The sequence below is a fragment of the Neopsephotus bourkii genome, unplaced genomic scaffold (genome assembly GCF_033783945.1).
Source record: "Neopsephotus bourkii isolate Nb327-2 ecotype Australia unplaced genomic scaffold, CSIRO-AGI_Nbou_v1 NB_1768, whole genome shotgun sequence".
Classification (NCBI taxonomy): Eukaryota; Metazoa; Chordata; class Aves; order Psittaciformes; family Psittacidae; genus Neopsephotus; species Neopsephotus bourkii.
Window position 1 is genome coordinate 5,164,388 of NW_026902242.1, and position 12,381 is coordinate 5,176,768.

The window sequence follows — 12,381 nt, forward strand, 5'->3', positions numbered from 1 at the left end:
GCTGCCGCTCCGCTCTCCTCTCCTGGTGCCGCAGCTGCACCAGCAGCTCATGATTAATGTCTCTGCAGAAGTCTAGGTCCAGCTGCAGTGCCTGTATGGACGCTGGCTCCAGCTCCAGTGTGTCCCGGCACGCCTGGGGCTGCCCTTGCTGTGCCTCTGGCACCACCGCTTGCCTTCGGCCCTAGGACACAGCACAAGCAGCACTGCTCTCGCTCACTGCTGCAGCCAGACCCTCCTCCAGCTCCTGCCACGCACGGGGGCTGGATGAGGCTGCTGGCAGCCCACAGAGCAGCACTGGGGTATGTTGGTAACTGGTGGGTGTAGACCCCCCCCCACCAGGCAGTACCACCCTGTGTGTGTTCTAAAGTCCTCCAGGGCTCATGACGCCAACCCCTGACCCTGCTGGCACTGCAGTGATGCCAGCAGGAGCTATGGCTGCTGTGGGAAATCGTGGCAGTGGGACCAGTGCAATTGCAGCAGGAGTGGACAGCCCCGAGCCCTGGGGAGGAGCTGTCTGCTGGCAGGCGTGAGGGCTGGCCAGGGCCTCCTGTACCACCGGCCACCAGCCTGGGCATCCACAACCAGCACCTGGAGTGGGAGTGGGGTTGGCACCGCTCACCTGGGTCTCCTGCTGAAGCTGGTGGATGGAGCTGCTCGGGTCTGATGTTGCCCTCTCCGGTGTCGGCAGCCTTCCACAGGCACTCTCAGGCTGGCCCAGAGGTGCAGGAACCTCCTTGGATGTGCCCCCTTTTGGCCCCTCTCTCACTGCGGGAAGGACACAACATGGTTCAGGCCCTTCCTGCTGCTCCAACAACCCTGGGTCCCAGGGAGATTCTATGATGTGTTGCCCAGCTTGTCTGGGGCAGCCCCACCACCCTGTGGCATTGGCTCTTCAACCTCCCACCGCCAGAGCACCCGGTGTTGTCGGGAGACGCCAAGGCTGGGGCTCCTGCAGTGGCAGAGCAGAGCTGCGCAGGGGCCCAGCGCCCCCTCCATGGCAGCACGGCCCCACCGCTGCCCGTGTAAGGGATACAATTATGATTCGTGCCAGCAGCTCAGAAACCCTTGTACCCATTGCACTTGGTATAAGAAGAAAGAAGAAATAATGTAATAATCATTTTTTTACATTAGTTAAGGGCCGTAAGAATTATATTGTAAAATTCTGAACACTTTGTAAACTTTAGAATATTGCCTAAAGGGAAACAGCTGTAACCGCCCAATATATGCTTATGCAAGATTGTAATCACAACATATAGGAACTAAGTCTTAAGCAAATAACAGATGTCCGGTAGTGCCAACAATGCTTATACAAATTGAGCTCTTTGCAAAGGGATGATTTGTCACTCAAAGGTCACGAGATAAGGAAGAAGAATGAAGAACTCACGATTCAGCAATCTTCAAGAAAGCAGAATAAGCAAGAAAACAGAACAAGGACCCTAACAACAGGATACCATAGACTCAGACAATCCCCTAACAGGATACGTATGCAGGATGTAAAGAGCACAGATACCAGATGTGATAATGTATAAAAGAGTAAAACCCAAAAGAGACGGCGTGCGTTGCTGGTGGAGTGAAGGCTCCCCTGCGCACCCAGCGCTGCTTGCTTATTGCCTCTCAATAAATTGTAAATAAATTAAATTTGGACCAAAACCCCTGGCTATGCTAAATTTTTATAACCCCCGTGTCCTCACCGCAGCCCTCCCGTTCCATGCTGCCGCGCTCTGTGCCCGCAGGGCCAGGCACCACCCTGCCTGCATCCCGGCCTGGGTGTGGTCTGGAGACAATGCCCAGAATCACAGCCTTGTGACCTCATGCACCAGGGAACCCCTGCGGGTGAGGGTGCCTCCTTGGCCACGGCTGGGCCTCACACGAGGCTCACGCTGCCCTTGCATACCCCTCTCTGTGCTGCGCGCCCCTGTGCTGCCCTGTGTGTGCTGTGGCCCGGGGCCGGCCCCAGGGCACGCTGCGCCTAGCTCTCAGGGGAGCTATTGATCACATGGACCCAGGCCGCTGCGCCGTGCTTCTCCCTGTCCCGAAAGGTAAAAATAACAGAAACAAGTTGTCAGAAATGCAATTTCCATTTCTCCATGCCCTTCCCCGTCCATGCGGCTTCCCAGCATAGATCTACAGTGTTTAGAGAGAGAGGGAGAAATGTTTTTTCCCCTCTTAAAGCACCAGAAAAAACCCAAACCCAAAACAAACTCTCTGCCTGTGCGTGTTATGGTAAACATGAATGAATTTGGCTCAGTGATGGCAGTAGCCTGGGTGCTGTTGCTGCACAGTGCAGCCTCTCTACTCTCAGTCTCTGTGTGGAGGCTGAGTGTGCCCCAGAAGCTTCCTGGAGGAAGCACAGCACCCACGGGTGAGGAGGAGCTCTGAGGATGGGGGTGAGCCTGGCTGCCAGCCCCGCTGCAGCTGGGGGGTCCACAGAAACCCAAACCTGCAGGTACACATGTGACACTGACCTGCTGGGGAGAGGGCGAGTGCTTTTGAAAAGGGAAATCCTGCCAAGGAAACTGCACCCAGGGGTTCTAGGAGAAGGGTGCACAGTGGATGGGCTGATGTTGGCAGGAGGTATCCGTTGCCTGTCTTGGCAGGCAGTAACTTCTAGCCGGTTCCTGGGGCACAGGAAACCTGCTCTATCTGAGGGGCACCCTGTAGCAAGGGGGAGCTGGGGAGCGATTCACTGACCTACCAAAGGACCATGTGCAACGGTGGCCAGAGAGGGAGAGGCAGCGCTAGTTCAGTGTAGATGGGTGTAGCAGTGCGGATGTGTGAAGTCCAGTCCATAGAGGCACAGTGGATGGTTTTGCTGCTGCTGCAATGGGGTACGAGGTGCTGAGTTTGGAGGAGCCTTGCGCCCCGGCCAGCGCCCCTGTGGCTCATCAGCTCCAGGCACAGGGTGGCTGCTCTGCCTGCACTGCGAGGGCCGCATGACATGCAGGTGGCAGCGCTGGTGTCACCGGGTGCCAGCACCACCTTGAGTGCAGCTGCACAGGGGTGCCTGGGGCACACACCAGCCGCTGACTCTGCCTGCACCCTGGAGCTCCCGGTGCTGTTGCCGCTCCCTGGTGCTCGTGCAGTTCCACAGGTAAGCTTTCTAACGGGAATTTCCAAGGCCAGGCTGGGCCCAGGAGGTGAACACAGGTGTACAGTCATAGGAACCATCAGTTGCCATGACGACCTGCTGCACTAGCGAGTTGCAGCCACAGGCAGTGGGACAGATGCAGCACCAACAGTCCCTCAAGCAGAGCCACTTAAACCATGCCATGCACAATGCTACTGAGTTTAGCCCTAATTTCTGCCAGTGCAGGGGAACAGGGGGCTCTCTGTGGGTTTCAGTGTTGTTCAGGCAGGGGCAGCCAGGACACGGAACCCCCACGGTGCCACCCTCTGCCTTGGTCACAGCACTATTGCTGCTTTAATTATAGCTGGTTGCCCTCCCCTGGCAGCACCCAACATGTTGCACCCATACCGGGACTGAGCTCTGAGCAGCCCCAACCACTCGCCTGGCACAGTTCTGCCCATCTCACAGTATCACAGTATGTTAGAGATTGGAAGGGACCTCAAAACATCATCTAGTCCAATCCCCCTGCCGGAGCAGGAACACCTAGATAAGGTTACACAGGAACGTGTCCAGGCGGGTTTTGAATGTCTCCAGAGAAGGAGACTCCACAACCTCCCTGGGCAGCCTGTTCCAGTGTTCCGTCACCCTCACTGAGAAGAAGTTTCTTCTCAAGTGGAACCTCTTGTGCTCCAATTTGTACCCATTACCCCTTGTCCTATCATTGTTTGCCACTGAGAAGAGCCTGGCTCCATCCTCGTGACACTCCCCCTTTATATATTTATATACACTAATAAGGTCACCCCTCAATCTCCTCTTCTCCAAACTATAGAGACCCAGCTCCCTCAGTCTTTCCTCATAAGGGAGATGCTCCACTCCCTTAATCATCTTAGTTGCCCTGCGCTGGGCTCTCTCCAGCAGGTCCCTGTCCTTTTTAAACTGAGGGGCCCAGAACTGGACACAATATTCCAGATGAGGTCTCACCAGGGCAGAGTAGAGGGGAAGGAGGACCTCTCTCGACCTACTAACCACCCCCCTTCTAATACAACCCAGGATGCCATTGGCCTTCTTGGCCACAAGGGCACAGCGTCGGCTCATGGTCACCCTGTCGTCCACCAGGACCCCCAGGTCCCTCTCCCCTACACTGCTCTCTAACAGGTCGTTCCCCAGCCTATACTGGAACCTGGGGTTGTTCCTGCCCAGATGCAGGACTCTACACTTTCCCTTGTTATATTTCATCAAGTTATTCCCCGCCCAGCTCTCCAGCCTGTCCAGGTCCCTCTGGATGGCAGCACAGCCTTCTGGCGTGTCGGCCACCCCTCCCAGCTTAGTGTCATCAGCAAACTTGCTGATAGTACACTCAATTCCCTCATCTAAATCGTTGATGAATATATTAAATAATACTGGTCCCAGTACCGACCCTTGAGGCACTCCACTAGATACAGGCCTCCAACTAGACTCCGCCCCATAGACTACAACTCTCTGGCTTCTCTCCTTCAGCCAGAGAGTGGCTCACAGCTCAGCAGAGCTCAGCAGAGCTCAGCACAGCCTGGCATTGCACTGCCGTCCTGCAGCAGAGCGCACCCACATGCAGCCAGCAGCACCTTGGTCCACTTGCAGCCACTCCTTATGTGGCTTTCTCACTTGCTGCAGCTGATGTGCTGCCGATCCTGCTGCCTTGGGGCTGGCTGGGAGTGCTCAGCCCTGCTCCAGCTCTTTGTGAGCCTGCGGGGCAGCCCCACAGGCCTGACCCACAGCTGCCTGCTGGTGCTCGCCTAGTGCTGGGAGGATGGGAAGTCAAACTGCACTCTGCTGAGCAGCACTGCACAGGGCTGGGGTGGGAGCTGTCTCACTTTAATTACCGCAGTAATGTTACTCTTTTCAGTACCACGTTAATTGAAATTAAACAGCTGCCACATTCTGGCTGGGACAAAAGTGAATCCTTTCTCATTCCCCTCCGGTTTAATGAAAACTGACATGCTGAGAGAAAACAAAGGCAATCAGCTGCTACCTCTAACCCGCACATGCAGTAGCAATGACTGGGGACCCTGTGAGCTGCAGAGACACCCCAAGCACCCACAGCCCCAGGCGGCCTGGCCCCATGCCCCAGCAAGCCCCATGACCCAGGGTGCTGCCTCCCACCCGATCTGGCTGGGGAGACACAACGAGGTGCCCAGTTGTGGGGCATGCCGGCACAGAGCCAAGCCCAGGAGCTGAGGACAGGCGCAGAGCCCAGGCCCTGATCACATCTCTTAGGAAGCATCCGGCCATGAGCCGTGCCCCAGCACAACCCCTTGCCCCTCCTGAGGTCACCCTGTCCCTGTGAGCCTGGCTGGCTTCATCTCAATGTTCTAAAACACAGTGCCACTGGCTGAGACTACTGCTCGGGACTTGGTCAGCTTTGTGCCATTAGTGGCCGTGCTCAGCTCTGGGCCCGGCCACCACCGGCACCACGTGCACGAGCCGTGCACAGCGCCGGAGAACGCAAGCGCCGGAGAACGCAAGCGCCGGAGAACGCAAGCGCCGGAGAACGCAAGCGCCGGAGAACGCAAGCGCCGGGCGGGCTCACACCCGGCTCAGCGGCGCCCGCGCTCCGGCTCCGGAACCCCCGCGCCGCTTGCTTTCGGCAGCGCCCACCACACCCGGAAGTTCCCCGGCGGCCACATGACCCCAAAGCATTTCCTCACGCCGGCAGTCCGCCACGGACAGGTAGCACGTCTTGTCTAGCGGCGCTGCACTCTATGGTGGTTACCGCTCCTATAGGCTCCAGCCCCCGTGTCTGTGGTGCACGTGGCTAGAGCGGCACTTCTCGCGGAGCACTGTAGGGCGGCCATTTCGGCCCTCGGGGAGCTTGTTTACCGTCGCTGAGGCAACCGCAAGCGGGACAGGGACAGGGGGCGGGGATAGCGGTAGGGGTAGGGGCAGAGCTCCGGTGCTTACCCCTCCCGCCCGCTCATCGGCGGCGATGGCCGAGGGGTTTCTGCACCGCCTGGCGGGGACAAGCCCGGACAGCGAGGCCGGCGGGCTGGTGCTGAGGCAGCGCAGCGCCGCCGCCGAGCAGCACGTCTTCAAGGCGCCGGCACCACGGGCTTCCTTGCTGGGCCTGGATGTGCTGGCGGCCCAGAAGCGACGGGAGCGCGGGTGGAGGAGGTAGGCAGGGAGCGGTCCCGGGTCGCATCGCAGAGGGACCGGGAAGAGCTGCGGCGAGGAGGGCAGCGCCGAGGAGGACGGCGACGAGAGCACCCGGAGCAGCCACGGCGTTCACAGGTGGGTCTGCGGTGCGGGTGCTCGGTGGCACCGGGTCTTCCGCGGCTGCCGGATCCCCTTGGGGGAATGAGCGTGAGCACCGTCAGTGTTATAAATAGTGGCTCAAATAAACTGACTAGAGCCAGGCCAATGAATCAAATTGGTTTATTGAGCAAGCGACAGCAAGCAAAACAGCGCTGGGCGGCCGGGGAGTCTCTGATGATGCAGCTGAGACCTTGTGTGTGCAGCACACACTGATCATGCAGCTGAGACCGCCATGAGCCGTGGCCTAGCAACCGGCCGTTGCCGCAGCCCGCTCCAGTCGCGGCAGGCGGGAAGAGGCGGTGGCGCCGTCCCCCACGGGGCGGGCCCGCTCGGGGCCTGGTGACACCAGGGCAGCGCAGGCAGGTGGGCTCTTGACAAGGGTCTGTAGGGACAGAACAAGGGGGAATGGCTTTAACCTGCCAGAGGGGAGATTGAGATGAGCTCTTAGGCAGAAGCTCTTCCCTGTGAGGGTGCTGAGGCGCTGGCACAGGGTGCCCAGAGAAGCTGTGGCTGCCCCATCCCTGGTGGTGCTCAAGGCTGGGTTGGACGCAGGGGCTTGGACCAACCTGCTCTAGTGGAAGGTGTCCCTGCCAATGGCAGGAGTTGGAGCTGGATGAGCTTTAAGGTCCCTTCCAACCCAAACCACTCTGTGGCTCTATGAATCTATGATGTGTGCACAGTAATAAAAATCAAAGGCTAAATCTCAATCTTTTCTTTTCCTAGTAGCGATGAAATCACTCCGTTATCCATGCTGGAGTACCTGTTTGTACCCGAATGACAAGGGGTATGTTGTCTTTTCATGTGCCTAATCTTTTGCTCTCTATAGGAGAGACGAATAGTGAGCTAACCACCTCAGCTAGACCTTTGCTTTAGCACCCGCAGTTTGTGAGCTGTGGCTTTGGTCTCTCGTAGTCAGCTCAGATACAAGTCTTCATTTCAGCTTCTCAGAACTTGCTATATGAGTGCCTTAATTTAAAAAAGAAAGCAACAAATTGTTGCAATTGTCTAAAAATGTGATGATTGCTTATATAATAAAGCAACCACTACCTATTGGTGAGGCTAATTTGCATGATAATTAGCATTGCACTCTGTATCTTGTAAACAGAGAACGAATTACAAGTTTCAGTCCCCAAAAGCACGTTTTAATGACAGTGGCACAATCCACAGAGTGGAAAATAATTAAAGGAAATAGGACACAGTTCCACGATAACAAGATTGCAAGCCTTAACAAAAGAGGAGTGCTGGAGAGAGGCTTATTTAGATACCACAGGAGCTCTGCCGAGTGTTTGGCATGGCTCATGACTGTATCTGCTCTAAAGGAACGTTTAGTTTCTGTGTCAGAAATTCAAGACTCCAATGCCTTTCTTTGGTCATTGTTTAATTTTAGCAATAGCCTGATAGCACAAAAGTCTCACAAAAGCAGCAGATTTGTTGTGACCCTGTTTATGTGCTATTCCTTCCCCATCCTTTCATGCACACGATACTGACCAGAATTTCTTTCCCTTGGCAGTCCTTAGACACTCACTGCCTTACACAGAAATATGTATCTCGCAGAGGTGGAGCAGTGACATTTCTTCCCATACACTCTTGTGAAATAGGTATGGTGGGTTTTGCTACTTGGCCTGTTTCTCAGTATCTCCCGCTCCACCTCGCAGCGTGCCACTTCTCAAGCAGGGAGACACTGAAGTCCTTCACTCTATAGCGCATCAAGGTAGCGGGTACTGGGCTGAGCTGCCACTTGGAGTTATGATGCTGTAGTGCTGTGGAGTTCCCCATAGTCACTTACTCCAGGAGCCTTATCTCTTTGCACAGACTCGAGCAGTAGATCATCTTTGCTGGTCAAAGAGCAGCAGCAAGTGTTTCTGCACCCACTTAAGGCATGGATGAAATGTAAGTCAGTTCCAAGATACAAAGAAGTAGCAGGGAGGCCCTACTAATAGCAAGGAATTTTACATGGCAGAAGGTCTGGGTGTCCTTCATATGGAGACTGATGATTCAGTGTTGGTATTCTTAGGTTTTAGCCAAGGATGTCTGGAAACACCTTACCCCAAATGCAAGTTATAGCAGCTAAGGTGATGCAGAACTTTCCTTATTGTATGTATTGACCTTCCCGGATCAGAGTTCCCAGTGCCAATTATTCACCATAAATCCAACTGCACTGGTGCCACTCCTCATTTCCAAGTGAATCGCTTCCAGCTCAGACATTCAGTTGTTTGCAGAAGACTTTAGATCTTCAGAGGAGGCAAAACTATCTTTAATACATTTCTCTTTTACTAAGCAGTCCTTAAATCCACTTGCATTCATTGCTCAATTTAGACTTCTGAGAGCAACTCAGTGGATGAACCTGAACCCTGTTTGTTCCCCTTCCCTTAGGATGCGCATCTCCTGCAAAACTGCTTGCTCCAGTTCCTAAATTGCTACAGCCCCTTTGCTACACTGTAAAATGACCAGAGAGCCTGTCAAGATCCCAGAACTGGGACAGGTACTACAGGAGTGTGTTCAAGACTTGGTCTATGTGATAGAGACCTTAAGGATGGAAGAAAGAGCAAGAGGACGCATTGCAAAGTGGAGTTCCAAGCAAAAGGGTAGGAACAATGGAGAGCACATTGTATTTGCAAGATTAAGATAGCTTAATTTGTATTAATATAGTTTACTTACAGAAATTCCTTTCCAAGAAAAAGAGGCACACTCAAACATATAACTTCAACTTTTGACAGATTTTGGGGAGGCATGATTCTTTATCTGGCCAGATTCTGTCTCTCATCACTGACAGGCCATTAACGATTAGCCCTGGAAGTTCTGCCTTGCAGGGAGTGGAGGCAGAGACCCTTTGTGCATGGGTGGAGCGGATAGCTGGCTGCAGTTAGTCGGACACAAACGATACCTACAGGAAAATGGGAAGTTCATTAGAAGTCCTTTATGTGGCCAGCTGGAACTGTGAGCGGATGCCTGGGTGGATGTAACACGCCATAACAACATCAAGCCATTCTCCCTGTGTAACAGCAGGGATCCCATCCCCCAGCTGGTTGTTCAGGGTGCTGCTCAGGGAAGATGCTCTTAGACCTCTGCTCAAGTCCCAGTAGCCTATGGGTTCCCCAATCCTGGATACTCTCTGTGGGAGCAGCAGTCCCTATACCAAAAATCTCCTGCTTTTCCGTGGAGGGAGGGCTGACCTCACTTGCCTATGGTTAGCACAAGCCTGGCCCTGCCTTTGCAGAGGTGAGCCCCACTGGGGCACTGGTGGTCTCCATCTCTCAGGATTTTGGCAGCTACTTTCTGGCAGAGGGAGACAGGCCAGAAAGACCCTGACTCATCCCACACTGGGAAACCAGGAAGAAGCTGGGCATCACTGAGGAAGCAGTGGGAGGCTGCTCTTGGGGGCAGAGCCAGCTGGGAAGAAGGGAGCCTGGCAGGTACCCACTTTGCCCTCCTATGCATGGGGCTGCAGGCTTCTGCACCCCACGCCAGCTCCACTTGGGCATCCTTCATGCTTATGGGCAGGTTTGGGGTTTGGTGCTTCTGGTTATCAGATAGGGTTTTAAAGTGGAAATATATTCTGTTTTATCCTCAGGTGTTCCTCTCATCTTCCTGGCACCTACACCTGTGAAAAAAAAATTCCTGCTTTGAAGGACACTGCGTTGTTAATAGGCCAACATGGCTTTTTGAGGAAGGCTTTGCATTTATTCCTGAATGAAATCAAACTGCAGAATCATCAATAAAGTACATGCAAAGTTGATAATCTGTATGTATAAACATGTAAAAACAGATTTCCTTCAATAAAATATTCTCTTACAAAATTTGCTTTATCCTGCTTTTTGACATGTAACATTTATTTCAGTCTTTATGTAAGTAAACCAACTGTTATTAACATAAAATTAATTTTACCATCAGCTGATGTTTCAACTGCCTAAATCAGCAGTGAAGGTTTATTTTCACTACTGCTTTTATTTGTTACTCTTCTGTTGCTTACTTCTGATTTTTGTCTATTTGTTTATCATTATAGGTGGCTGAATTCTGAAACGAGCATAATCAGAACTCAGTCACAACAGAATCGAATATGTGACTATAGAAGCAAATAAGTAATTAAAAACTGGTCTGATTTTGAAAATCTTCTGTTCTTTAGCTTCTAATGAAATAACAGGTGATTTTGTTAAGAAATTTGCATTTCCTTGAAGTAAAACACAGTACCAAAAGACATCTTACTTCAGACTGCAGTCATCTCTAACAGTTTTAACATACCATCAGAACCAGGAATTGCACAGGTTGCATATCATAGAATCATAGAATGGTTACGGTTGGAAAGGATCTTAAGATCACCCAGTTCCAACTCGCCTGCAATTGGCAGGGGACGTCTCGCACTAGACCATAATGCCCAAGGCTCCATCCAACCTGGCCTTGAATGCTGCCAGGAATGAAGCGTTCACCACTTCCTTGGGCAACCCATTTCAGCGCCTCACCGTATCAAAGATTAATTTTCCTGTTATTTTCTAGCTAAATTAATCTAAAAGCATCATAAATACAACAATTTCTGTTTGATGTTAATTTATGTCATTTTTATATCTAGGTTCTGATATCGTTAAGAATGATGGGATCTATTCCAAATCCTTGTTTGCTTTCCCTAAGTAAAGCAGATACAGCCTGAAAGTTCACATCCAAGCTAACGGAACTATCGTGCCACAAACTGCAGGGCCATGGAGTCATGACATGTCTATACCAAGCCGTGTAGAAAACAGAACTGCGAAGTAATGCAGAGAAAATGATACAGTTATGTATTCCATCAAGTCCCTTTATAAATACTAGCAGTAGCATTAGAGCAACAACAGCCCAACTAAGAGCTGTTTACTTTTGAATGCTTTTCAAAACCTGAAAACTCAGTATTCTCCAGAAGAATATTTAAAGTAGACTGTGAACTCTGTAATAGAGCAGTGCCTATGTAATACAGATAGATGGGATTTGTGTTTTGCCTGTGAAAAGAATAACTGTAGGTTTGTTAACTGAAGTACTATAATCAGTCATCTTAAATTAAAAACTGTGAATGCTTTAGTAAATTAAACACTCCTGTAATTATTTTATAACAAGTAACAGTTACTTCAGTTTAATATTGGCTTTCTTAGTAATTGGCACTTTTGAAACTCTACAGAAATAGCTATTGCAGTAGAAATGATTGCACTTCATTTAAGTTAATCGATTTTTCAAATATAAAGCCATATAAATGAGGTGTAGTTCAGGTCGCCTGCATACTACAAGAGTGTGCTTATAGTCAGGATTAATCTGCGTTTTTTTACTGCTTTAGGTAAAATCGAGATGAACCCATCAAGACCCTCAGTTATTAAAAATTGTATTCGTATCAGAAGAGGAGCTTTCCATAGAACAGCTGCAGAAGGCTCCTTCATAATATCTGCAGTACTATTGGGACCTGAAGCTGATGTGTTTCCATCCACCATGGAAAATTATTAATCTTGATGACATAACAAAATCTGATAATGTCATTTTATCATGGACTGCCTCAGGAAATTATTTATACAAAATTTCATCAATAAGGAATTAAAGGATGAAAATACAACCAGTGTCAATCACTAGCACATTCATTCCATTTTTATTATTTTAATGGAATTATGAATTTAAATAACAATACAACTCTATCATAAAATATTTGTGAACTGGTTACTGTGTGATAGCCCAATTCCAAATACAGTGCTATGTGGGATTAACCAAGCACCTCCTATAGAAATCAGGAACTACCTAGCTGAGAGATCTCAAGAAGTATCTGATAGGGAATCATCATCTACTAGACATTCCTCAACTGATTGTGAATCAGGGTGTGGGGTGATGCTATGAAATACTTTAACAAGGAATTGGAGTAAATATAAAGTCGCTTTTGGACAAGTTTCTCCAAGTATGAAGTGAAAGATGACAAGACATAGGAGAGTCACACAGAGTAATCTGGTTATTCATCTAAAGGCAAATGATGACATTTAAAATGTGAGACTTTCAATCGCAAATACAGAATTTATTGGCATTTTACT